This window comes from Triticum aestivum, chromosome 2A (genome assembly GCF_018294505.1).
Source record: "Triticum aestivum cultivar Chinese Spring chromosome 2A, IWGSC CS RefSeq v2.1, whole genome shotgun sequence".
In the NCBI taxonomy this organism is placed as follows: domain Eukaryota; kingdom Viridiplantae; phylum Streptophyta; class Magnoliopsida; order Poales; family Poaceae; genus Triticum; species Triticum aestivum.
Window position 1 is genome coordinate 214,346,579 of NC_057797.1, and position 12,258 is coordinate 214,358,836.

Here is a 12,258-nt window from a genome sequence, read left to right on the forward strand (position 1 = left end):
CGCATACCGCATCCCGCATATCATACCATGTTCATGTGTTGGTTGTTTACTATGTTGTGTGCTTCTTTCCGGTGTTTGCTTCTTCGGGTTGATTCCGGTAACGTTGCGTTGTGAGGATCCGTTCATCTACGTTCCGTTTGTCTTCTTCATGGACTCGTTCTTCTTCCTTGCGGGATTTCAGGCAAGATGATCATACCCTCGAAATCACTACTATCTTTGCTTTGCTAGATGCTCGCTCTTTTGCTATGCCAATGCTACGATGCATACCACTTGCTTTCAAGCCTCCCAAATTGCCATGTCAAACCTCTAACCCACCATGTCCTAGAAAACCGTTGATTGGCTATGTTACCGCTTTGCTCAGCCCCTCTTATAGCGTTGCTAGTTGCAGGTGAAGATTGAAGTTTGTTCCTTGTTGGAACATGGAGATGTTGTTCCTTGTTGGAACATGTTTTACTTGTTGGGATATCACATTATATTTTATTTAATTAATGCATCTATATACTTGGTAAAGGGTGGAAGGCTCGGCCTTATGCCTGGTGTTTTGTTCCACTCTTGCCGCCCTAGTTTCCGTCATATCGGTGTTATGTTCCCGGATTTTGCGTTCCTTACGCGGTTGGTTATAATGGGAACCCCTTGACAGTTCGCTTTGAATAAAACTCCTCCAGCAAGGCCCAACCTTGGTTTTACCATTCGCCACCTAGCCTTTTTCCCTTGGTAGTCGCGCATCCCGAGGGTCATCTTAGTTTAACCCCCCCGGGCCAGTGCTTGTCTAAGTGTTGGTCCAACCCAGAGCACCGTGCAGGGCCATCCCTTGGAAACTTGGGTTACGTTGGCTCCCGTACGCTTAGCTTATCTGGTGTGCCCTGAGAACGAGATATGTGCAGCTCCTATCGGGATGTCGGCGCATCGGGTGGTCTTGCTGGACTTGTTTTACCATTTTCGAGGATGTCTTGAAGAACCGGGATACCGAGTCTGATCGGAACGACTCGGGAGGAGGTCTATTCCTTCGTTGACCGTGAGAGCTTGTCATGGGCTAAGTGGGGACTCCCCTACAGGGATTTGAACTTTCGAAAGTCGTGCCCGCAGTTATGGGCAGATGGGAATTTGTTAATGTCCTGTTGTAGATAACTTGAACCTTAACTTAATTAAAATGAATCAACTGAGTGTGTTACCGTGATGGCCTCTTCTCGGCGGAGTCCGGGAAGTGGACACGGTGTTCGAGTAATGTTTGCGCAGGTTGTTCTCTAGTTTCTCGCTCGCGCTTTGCCTCCTCTTCTCGCTCTCTTTTGCAAACAGGATAACCACCATATATGCTAGTCGCTTGCTGCAGCTCCACATATTTTACCTTGCCTTACCTATAAGCTTAAATAGTCTTGATCGCGAGGGTGCGAGATTGCTGAGTCCCTGTGGCTCATAGATTACTATTACACCAGATGCAGGGCCTAATGATTCCTCTGCAGGTGACGCGCTCGAGCTCAAGTGGGAGTTCGACGAAGACTCTCAACGATACTATGTCTCTTTTCCTGATGATCAGTAGTGGTGCCCAGTTGGGGGTGGTCGGGACCGTGTCGCATGTTGGGTTATCTTTTATTTTGGCGCCGTAGTCGGGCCATGAGTGTTTGGATGATGTAATGTTATTTATGTACTTGATTGACATGGCGAGTGTAAGCCAACTACGTTATCTCCTCTTTTATTATCTATATTACATGGGATGTTGTGAAGATTGCCTAACTTGCGACATATGCCTTCAATGCGATTATGCCTCTAAGTCGTGCCTCGACACGTGGGAGATATAGTCACATCGAGGGTGTTACACTTCGGGTCCATAGCTAGTATCTAGATGGCTTCTTCTCTCTTTTTTGATCTCAATACAATGTTCTCCCACTCTCTCGTGGAGATCTATTCGATGTAATCTTCTTTTTGCGGTGTGTTTGTTGAGACCGATGAATTGTGGGTTTATGATCCAACTTATATATGAATAATATTTGAATCTTCTCTGAATTCTTTTATGTATGATTGAGTTATCTTTGCAAGTCTCTTCGAATTATCCGTTTGGTTTGGCCAACTAGATTGGTAGTTCTTGCAATGGGAGAAGTTCTTAGCTTTGGGTTCAATCTTGCGGTGTCCTTACTCAGTGACAGAAAAAGTTGCAAGGCACGTATTGTATTGTTGCCATCGAGGATAACAAGATGGGGTATTTATTATATTGCATGAATTTATTCCTCTACATCATGTCATCTTGCTTAAGGCGTTACTCTGTTTCTAACTTAATACTCTAGATGCATGCTGGATAGCGGTCGATGAGTGGAGTAATAGTAGTAGATGCAGGCAGGAGTCGGTCTACTTGTCACGGACGTGATGCCTATATACATGATCATACCTAGATAACCTCATAACTATGCTCAATTCTATCAATTGCTCAACAGTAATTTGTTCACCCACCGTAGAATATCTATGCTCTTGAGAGAAGCCACTAGTGAAACCTATGGCCCCTGGGTGTATTCTCATCATATCGATCTCCATTACTTTATTCTACTTGTTTTGCTTTACTTTTTACTTTGCATCTTTATACCAAAAATACCAAAAATATTATCTCTATCAGATCTCACTCTCGTAAGTGACCGTGAAGGGATTGACAACCCCTAAGTGTTGGTTGCGAGTTGCTACCGTTTTGTGTAGGTATGAGGGACTTGCGCGTGACCTCCTACTGGATTGATACCTTGGTTCTCAAAAACTGAGGGAAATACTTACGCTACTGTGCTGCATCACCCCCTCCTCTTCGGGGAAAACCAACGCTAGCTCGAGACGTAGCAAGAAGGATTTCTGGCGCCGTTGCCGGGGAGGCCTACGCCAAGTCAAGTCAAGATTTACTCTCCCTTCAACGAGCCATTTCCGGCGCCGTTACCGGGGAAGCCTATGCAAAAGTCAACATACCAAGTACCCATCACAATCTCTATCTCTCGCATTACATTATTTGCCATTTGCCTCTCATTTTCCTCTCCCCCACTTCACCCTTGCCATTTTATTCGCCCTCTCTTTCCCTTTGCCTTTTGTTTTCTCGTGTGTTAGTTTGCTTGCTTGTCGTGATGGCCCAAGATGCTACCAAATTGTGTGACTTCACCAATACCAATAAAAATGATTTCCTTAGCACTCCAATTGCTCCTCTTGCCAATACTGAATCTTGTGAAATCAATACTGCTTTGTTGAATCTTGTTATGAAAGATCAATTCGCCGGCCTTCCTAGTGAAGATGCCGCTACTCATCTAAATGGCTTTGTTGATTTATGTGATATGCAAAAGAAAAAGGATGTCGATAATGATGTCGTTAAATTGAAGCTATTTCCTTTTTCGCATAGAGATCGTGCTAAAGCGTGGTTTTCATCTTTGCCTAAAAATAGTATTGATTCTTGGAACAAGTGCAAAGATGCTTTTATCTCTAAGTATTTTCCTCCCGCTAAGATTATCTCTCTTAGGAATGATATTATGAATTTTAAGCAACTTGATCATGAACATGTTGCACAAGCTTGGGAGAGAATGAAATTAATGCTATGTAATTGTCCTACTCATGGTTTGAACTTATGGATGATTATACAAAAATTTTATGCTGGATTGAATTTTGCTTCTAGAAATCTTTTAGATTCGGCCGCGGGAGGCACTTTTATGGAAATCACTTTAGGAGATGCTACTAAACTCCTAGATAATATTATGGTCAATTATTCTCAATGGCATGCTGAAAGATCTACTAATAAAAAAGTGCATGCTATAGAAGAAATCAATGTTTTGAGTGAAAAGATGGATGAACTTAGGAATTTATTTGTTAAGAGTGTTTCTTCTGATCCCAATAATATGCCTTTATCTACTTTGCTTGAGAATAATAATGAATCTATGGATGTGAATTTTGTTGGTAGGAATAGTTTTGGTAACAACGCATATAGAGGGAATTTTAATTCTAGGCCTTATCCTAGTAATCCTTCTAATAATTATGGAAATTCCTACAACAACTCTTATGGAAATTTTAATAAGATGCCCTTTGAATTTGAGAGTAGTGTTAAAGAATTTATGAATTCGCAAAAGAATTTCAATGCTTTGCTTGAAGAGAAATTGCTTAAAGTTGATGATTTGGCTAGGAACATTGATAGAATTTCTCTTGAGGTTGATTCTTTAAATCTTAGATCTATTACTCCTAAGCATGATATCAATGAGTCTCTCAAAGCCATGAGAATTTCCATTGATGAGTGCAAAGAAAGAACCGCTAGGATGCGTGCTTACAAAGATGCCTTTATTAAAGCATGTTCTTCTAAATCCTATGAAAATCAAGATGAAGATCTGAAAGTTATTGATGTGTCCCCTATTAAATCTTTGTTTTGCAATATGAATCTTGATGAATCTGATTATGATCTTCCCTTACCTAGAAGGCGTTCTAAGAATTCTGAGTTTTTAGATCCTGATGATGAAATTTATAAAAAAGGGATTGAAAGAAATAAAAATCTAGATATTGCTAAACCCACTATTTTGGATCTCAAGGAATTTAACTATGAAAATTGCTCTTTAATTGATTGTATTTCCTTGTTGCAATCCGTGTTAAATTCTCCTCATGCTTATAGTCGAAATAAGGCCTTTACCGAACACATTGTTGACGCCTTAATGCAATCTTATGAAGAAAAGCTTGAGTTGAAAGTTTATATCCCTAGAAAACTCCATGATGAGTGGGAACCTACAATTAAGATTAAAATTAAAAATTACGAGTTTTATGCTTTGTGTGATTTGGGTGCTAGTGTCTCTACTATCCCCAAAGCTTTGTGTGATTTGTTAGATTTCCGTGACTTTGATGATTGCTCTCTAAACTTGCATCTTGCGGATTCCACTATTAAAAAGCCTATGGGAAGAATTAATGATGTTCTTATTGTTTCAAATAGGAATTATGTGCCCATAGATTTTATCGTTCTTGATATAGATTGCAATCCTTCATGTCCTATTATTCTTGGTAGACCTTTCCTTAGAACGATTGGTGCAATTATTGATATGAAGGAAGGGAATATTAAATTCCAATTTCCCTTAAAGAAGGGCATGGAACACTTTCCTAGAAAGAAAATAAAATTACCATATGAATCTATCATGAGAGCCACTTATGGATTGCCTACCAAAGATGGCAATACCTAGATCTATCCTTGCTTTTATGCCTAGCTAGGGGCGTTAAACGATAGCGCTTGTTGGGAGGCAACCCAATTTTATTTTGTGTTTTTTGTTTTTGGTTCTGTTTAGGAATAAATAATCCATCTAGATTCTGTTTAGATGTGGTTTTATCTTTTAATTAGTGTTTGTGCCAAGTTAAACCTATTAGATCTTCTTGGAAGATAGTTATTTGATCTTGCTGTAATTTCCAGAATCTTTGCGCTCAGTGACCGAATTGTCAAAAATCACCAGAACGTGATAAAATAGTGATTCTAATTGATGCTGATCAATAAACAAATTTCCCAGGTCTTCTAATTTTGGTAGAATTTTTTGGGTTCCAGAAGTTTGCGTTAGTAACAGATTACTACAGACTGTTCTGTTTTTGACAGATTCTGTTTTGCGTGTGTTGTTTGCTTATTTTGATGAATCTATGGCTAGTAAAATAGTTTATAAACCATAGAGAAGTTGGAATACAGTAGGTTTAACACCAATACAAATAAAGAACAAGTTCACTACAGTACCTTAAAGTAGTCTTTTGCTTTCTTTCTCTAACGGAGCTCACGAGATTTCTATTGAGTTTTGTGTTGTGAAGTTTTCAAGTTTTGTGTGAATTCTTTTGATGGATTATGGAACAAGGAGTGGAAAGAGCCTAAGCTTGGGGATGCCCATGGCACCCCCAAGATAATCCAAGGACACCAAAAAGTCAAAGCTTGGGGATGCCCCGGAAGGCATCCCCTCTTTCGTCCACTTCCATCGGTAATTTACTTGGAGCTATATTTTTATTCACCACATGATATGTGTTTTGCTTGGAGCGTCTTGTATTATTTGTGTCTTTGCTTGTTAGTCTACCACAATTATCCTTGCTGTACACACCTTTTGAGAGAGCCATGTATGAATTGAAATTTGTTAGAATACTCTATGTGCTTCACTTATATCTTTTGAGCTTGATAGTTTACTCTATGTGCTTCACTTATATCTTTTTGAGCGTGATAATTTTTGCTCTAGTGCTTCACTTAGATCTTTTAGAGCACGGTGGTGGTTTGTTTTAAAGAAACTTGATCTCTCATGCTTCACTTAGATTATTTTGAGAGTCGTTAATAGCATGGTAATTTGCTTAATGTTAATATACTTGGTATTCAAGATATGTGAAACTTTCTTTTTAGTGGGTTGAAAACTAAGATAAGTTTGATGCTTGATAATTGTTTTGAGATATGGAGGTGATAATATCATAGTCGTGCTAGTTGAGTAGTTGTGAATTTGAGAAATACTTGTGTTGAAGTTAGCAAGTCCCGTAGCATGCACGTATGGTTAAAGTTGTGTAACAAATTTGAAGCATGAAGTGTACCTGGCTTGTGCATCCTTATGAGTGGCGGTCGGGGACGAGCGATGGTCTTTTCCTACCAATCTATCCCCCTAGGAGCATGCGCGTAGTACTTGATTTTTGATGACTTCTAAATTTTTGCAATAAGTATATGAGTTCTTTTGACTAATGTTGAGTCAATATGAGTTCTTTTGACTAATGTTGAGTCCATGGATTATACGCACTTTTACCTTTCCACCATTTGCTAGCCTCTTCGGTACCGTGCATTGCCCTTTCTCACATTGAGAGTTGGTGCAAACTTCGCCGGTGCATCCAAACCCCGTGATATGATACGCTCTTTCACACATAAACCTCCCTATATCTTCCTCAAAACAGCCACCATACCTACCTATCATGGAATTTCCATAGCCATTCCGAGATATATTGCCATGCAACTTCCATCATCATCATCATCATGACATGCTTTACTCTTGTCATATTGCCATTGCATGATCTTGTAGTTGACATCGTATTTGTGGCAAAGCCACCATGCATTATTTTTCATACATGTCACTCTTGATTCATTGCACCATCCCGGTACACCGCCGGAGGCATTCATATAGAGTCATATCTTGTTCTAGTATCGAGTTGTAATCATTATGTTGTAATCAATAGAAGTGTGATGATCATCATTATTAGAGCATTTCCCAATCAAAAGAGAGAGAGAGAGAAAGGCCAAAAAAAAGAAAGGCCCAAAAAAAGAGAAAATAAAAAGGGCAATGCTACTATCTCTTTTTCCACACTTGTGCTTCAAAGTAGCACCTTGTTTTTCATATAGTGAGTCTCATAAGTTGTCTTGTTCATACTAGTGGGAAATTTTCATTATAGAACTTGGCTTATATATTCCAACGATGGGCTTCCTCAAAATGCCCTAGGTCTTCATGAGCAAGCAAGTTGGATGCACACCCACTAGTTTTCTTTTGTTGAGCATTCTTAGCTCTAGTGCATTCGTTGCATGGCAATCCCTACTCCTTGCATTAACATCAATTGATGGGCATCTCCATAGCTCATTGATTAGCCTCATTGATGTGAGACTTTCTCCTTTTTTGTCTTCTCCACACAATCCCCATCATCATATTCTATACCACCCATAGTGCTATGTCCATGGCTCGCGCTCATGTATTGCGTGAAGGTTGAAAAAGTTTGAGATTATTTGAGTATGAAACAATTGCTTGGCTTGTCATCGGGGGTATAGAAGTTGGGAACATCTTTGTGTGACGAAAATGAAGCATAGCCTAACTATATGATTTTGTAGGGATGAACTTCCTTTGGCCATGTTATTTTGAGATGACATAATTGTTTAATTAGTATGCTTGAAGTATTATCATTTTTATGTCAATATGAACTTTTGTCTTGAACCTTTCGGATCTGAATAGTCATACCATGATTAAGAAGATTTACATTAAAATTATGCCAAAGTATCACCCCGCATCAAAAATTCTCTTTTTATCATTTACCTACTCGAGGACGAGCAGGAATTAAGCTTGGGGATACCTGATACTTCTCCAACGTATCTATAAATTTTGATTGCTCCATGCTACTTTGTCTACTGTTTTGGACTATATTGGGCTTTATTTTCCACTTTTATATTATTTTTGGGACTAACCTATTTACCGGAGGCCCAGCCCAGAATTGCTGTTTTTTGCCTATTTCAGTGTTTCGAGGAAACATAATATCAAACGGAGTCCAAACGGAATGAAACCTTCGGGAACGTGATCTTCTCACCGAACGTGATCTAGGAGACTTGGACCCTACTCCAAGAAGTTTCCGGGGAGGTCACGAGGGTGGAGGGCGCGCCCCCCTGGGCGTGCCCCCCTGCCTCGTGGGCCCCTTGGAGCTCCACCGACGTGCTCCTTCCTCCTATATATACCTACGTACCCCCATTAGACCAAACAGGGAGCCAAAAACCTAATTCCACCGCCGCAACTTCTTGTATCCACGAGATCCCATCTTGGGGCCTGTTCTGCAGCTCCGCCGGAGAGGGCATCCATCATGGAGGGCTTCTACATCAACACCATAGCCCTTCCGATGAAGTGTGAGTAGTTTACTTCAGACCTTCGGGTCCATAGCTAGTAGCTAGATGGCTTCTTCTCTCTTTTTGGATCTCAATACAATGTTCTCCCACTCTCTCGTGGAGATCTATTCGATGTAATCTTCTTTTTGCGGTGTGTTTGTTGAGACCGATGAATTGTGGGTTTATGATCCAACTTATCTATGAATAATATTTGAATCTTCTCTGAATTCTTTTATGTATGATTGAGTTATCTTTGCAAGTCTCTTCGAATTATCCATTTGGTTTGGCCAACTAGATTGGTAGTTCTTGTAATGGGAGAAGTGCTTAGCTTTGGGTTCAATCTTGCGGTGTCCTTACTCAGTGACAGAAAGAGTTGCAAGGCACGTATTGTATTGTTGCCATCGAGGATAACAAGATGGGGTATTTATTATATTGCATGAATTTATTCCTCTACATCATGTCATCTTGCTTAAGGCGTTACTCTGTTTCTAACTTAATACTCTAGATGCATGCTGGATAGCGGTCGATGAGTGGAGTAATAGTAGTAGATGCAGGCAGGAGTCGGTCTACTTGTCACGGACGTGATGCCTATATACATGATCATACCTAGATAACCTCATAACTATGCTCAATTCTATCAATTGCTCAACAGTAATTTGTTCACCCACCGTAGAATATCTATGCTCTTGAGAGAAGCCACTAGTGAAACCTATGGCCCCGGGGTCTATTCTCATCATATCAATCTCCATTACTTTATTCTACTTGTTTTGCTTTTACTTTTTACTTTGCATCTTTATACCAAAAATACCAAAAATATTATCTCTATCAGATCTCACTCTTGTAAGTGACCGTGAAGGGATTGACAACCCCTAAGCGTTGGTTGCGAGTTGCTACCGTTTTGTGCAGGTATGAGGGACTTGCGCGTGACCTCCTACTGGATTGATACCTTGGTTCTCAAAAACTAAGGGAATACTTACGCTACTGTGCTGCATCACCCCCTCCTCTTCGGGGAAAACCAACGCTAGCTCGATACGTAGCACGCGTCGGCCCTAAACAAACGGTTTTTAACCCCTTTCCGCGACGGCATTTGGAACCGTCGCCAAGTGAGTGTGGGCGATAGGGGGGTCCTTCCCACACGACATAGAAACCGTTGGGGATAGGGCCCCTACAGTACTCCTACTCGTTTCTGCTTGCATTGCCATTGCAGTCGATATTCTGTGGTGCTACGTTTACGATGCGCGTCCCGTCACAAATGGTTCACTATTATAGAACGTGTATGATGCGCGGCCCATCACAAACGGTTCACCATTAAGAAGATTAGCTAATCTTCATACAAGTGTCGGACAGGATTACGAAACGTCAGACCGTCGTAACATCATCGTACACGACAACTATCGCACACGCTACCATGTGGGGCAACGTTTACGATGCATACTTCAACAGAAACAGTTCATGGTTGTGAATCGTGTACTATAAGGCAACTAACACAGACGTTTAGTTTGCCCGCACCGTTTGTGACATTGTCTAACATCACACACGGTTTGCGAATGGCAATTGGGTGCATGCTTGCACACGTTTCCTCTCTGTGAACCGTCTCAGATTATGGTGCATATCGCAAACATTTGTGTTTTACCAACCGTGTGTGCCGTAAGACCCTGGAGAGCATAATTTCACCCTAATTTAATTGCTGCTTTTCCAAATTGTACCGGATTTGCACTACAAAAAAAGACACATCCTTGACATTTTGGGCCTAACAAAAAAAAAATTGTCATACATATGACACTTCTATGACGATAATTGTGACAAAACCCGGTATCATCATAGATGTGCTGGGCTCCTACTTCTATGACAAAAAATCATGACAAAAAATGGGCTTTTCGTCCTGGGCGGGCCGGAGACGCACCTGCATGACATTCTTTGGGCCGTCCATGACGGAAAAAACCGTGGTAGAAGCGAGGGCGAGGAAAATTTCGAGGAGTTCCCGGTTACGGTGGGAGGTCGGGGGCCGAGCGACGCGCGTTTCTCTCATACACGTACGCGCGTGTGTGCGAGGCGTTGGCTCTAACTAAACCCGAGCGAGGCGTTGGGCTCTAACTGAACCCGAGCGATTGCACTGCAGGCTACGCGTTACTGAACCTGAGCGATCGATCGATGGCTGTTATCTAAACTCAATTGAGCGATTCCTTCGCTACTGCTGCTAACTAAAGCCGATCGATGCTGCCTCTGGATGAACAGTGAGTGTTGCAGGGGGGGTTGGATGAACAGTTCCCGGTGGTGTTGCCTCTGGATGAACCAGGACCCTGATCGATCGAGCCGGTTGGGGCTGGATGAACAGGACCCCGTGGAGGGCTGGATGAACAGGACCACCCCGTGGAGGGCAGGATGAACAGTAGATGGTGGAGGGCAGGATGAACAATTGCCCGTGGAGGGGTGGTTGAACAGGAGCCCATGGAGAGGGCTGGTTGAACAGTAGCCGATGGAGTAGCGCGCAGTGGAGGCTGGATGAACAGGAGCCCGTGGATGAACAGTCATAGGTGGAGGCTGGAGGAGGTCGACGGTGGATGAACAGTACCTCATGGAGGCTGGAGGGGGTCGACGGTGGAGATGAATAGTATCCCGTGGAGTCCCGTTTTGCGGTACGCCACACCCCTCCCAATGAACAGGACCCCCGTTTCGACTGTAGCGCTCCAACACAAGTCCGTTTCGTCCGTTTTGCGGTACGCCACACCCCTCCCGATCAGTAGGACCCCCGTTTCGGCCGTAGGAGGTCTGTTTCCTCCATTTTGCGGTACGCCAGACCCCTCCCGATGAACAGGATCCCGTTTCGAACGTGTCCGGTCGAACACAAGGCCGTTTCCTTCGTTCTGCGGTACGCCAGGCCTCGTTTCCATCGCCTGTTCCACCCAAGCCCTCCCGATGAACACGACGCATTCCGTTGCCTCCCCATGAACACGAGCATTCCGTTGCCTCCCCATGAACACGACGCATTCCGTTGCCTCCCCATGAACACGACGACGACGATGTTTCTCCGTTCCGACCCAGCCATGTACACGAGCCCTGGCCGTACGTATGCGCGAGTAGGCATTCAGGACCCCACCCGTATGTACACAAACATGGCCGTATTTTCTTTCTTGCACCATGGCCGCCTCTACTACAACACGTGCGCGCCTCTACATCGACCAGTATATATGTACATACACGGTTGCGACCAGAATGACAATGCTATGTACGCTTCGACCAGGTGGGTCCCGACTGTCAGGCACTTCCTTGCGTGCGGAGATGTAGCTGGTGGGTCCCAGCAATCAGGGGGCGAAATACGGTGGCCCGTCCGGTGGGTCCCGCTGTCAGGTGGAGGAATAATTATTTTGCACGTAATAAGGAGGCACTTCCTTGCTGCGGCCATGGACCCAGCTGTCAGCCTTTCCACATACAGTCCACGTTCGATGGAAGCCGTTCCTTGACCATGTTGACCACGCCGCGCCGAGAGCACCAGGGCGGTGGACGACGGCGAGGCCTAGGAAGGGGACGACGTGGAGCTGGGGAAGACGCGGCAGTGGATGCCCACACATAGAGGAGTACGAGGGTTCACTAGTTCGCTGCGGTGTGAGGCTGCCATCACCGCAGAATAACAGGGGGTGTGGGTGAGTAGAGGGATGGTGTGGCCAGCAGTGGGAGTAGTAGGGGGCGGTGAGGCCTCCGCCGCATCACAGCCA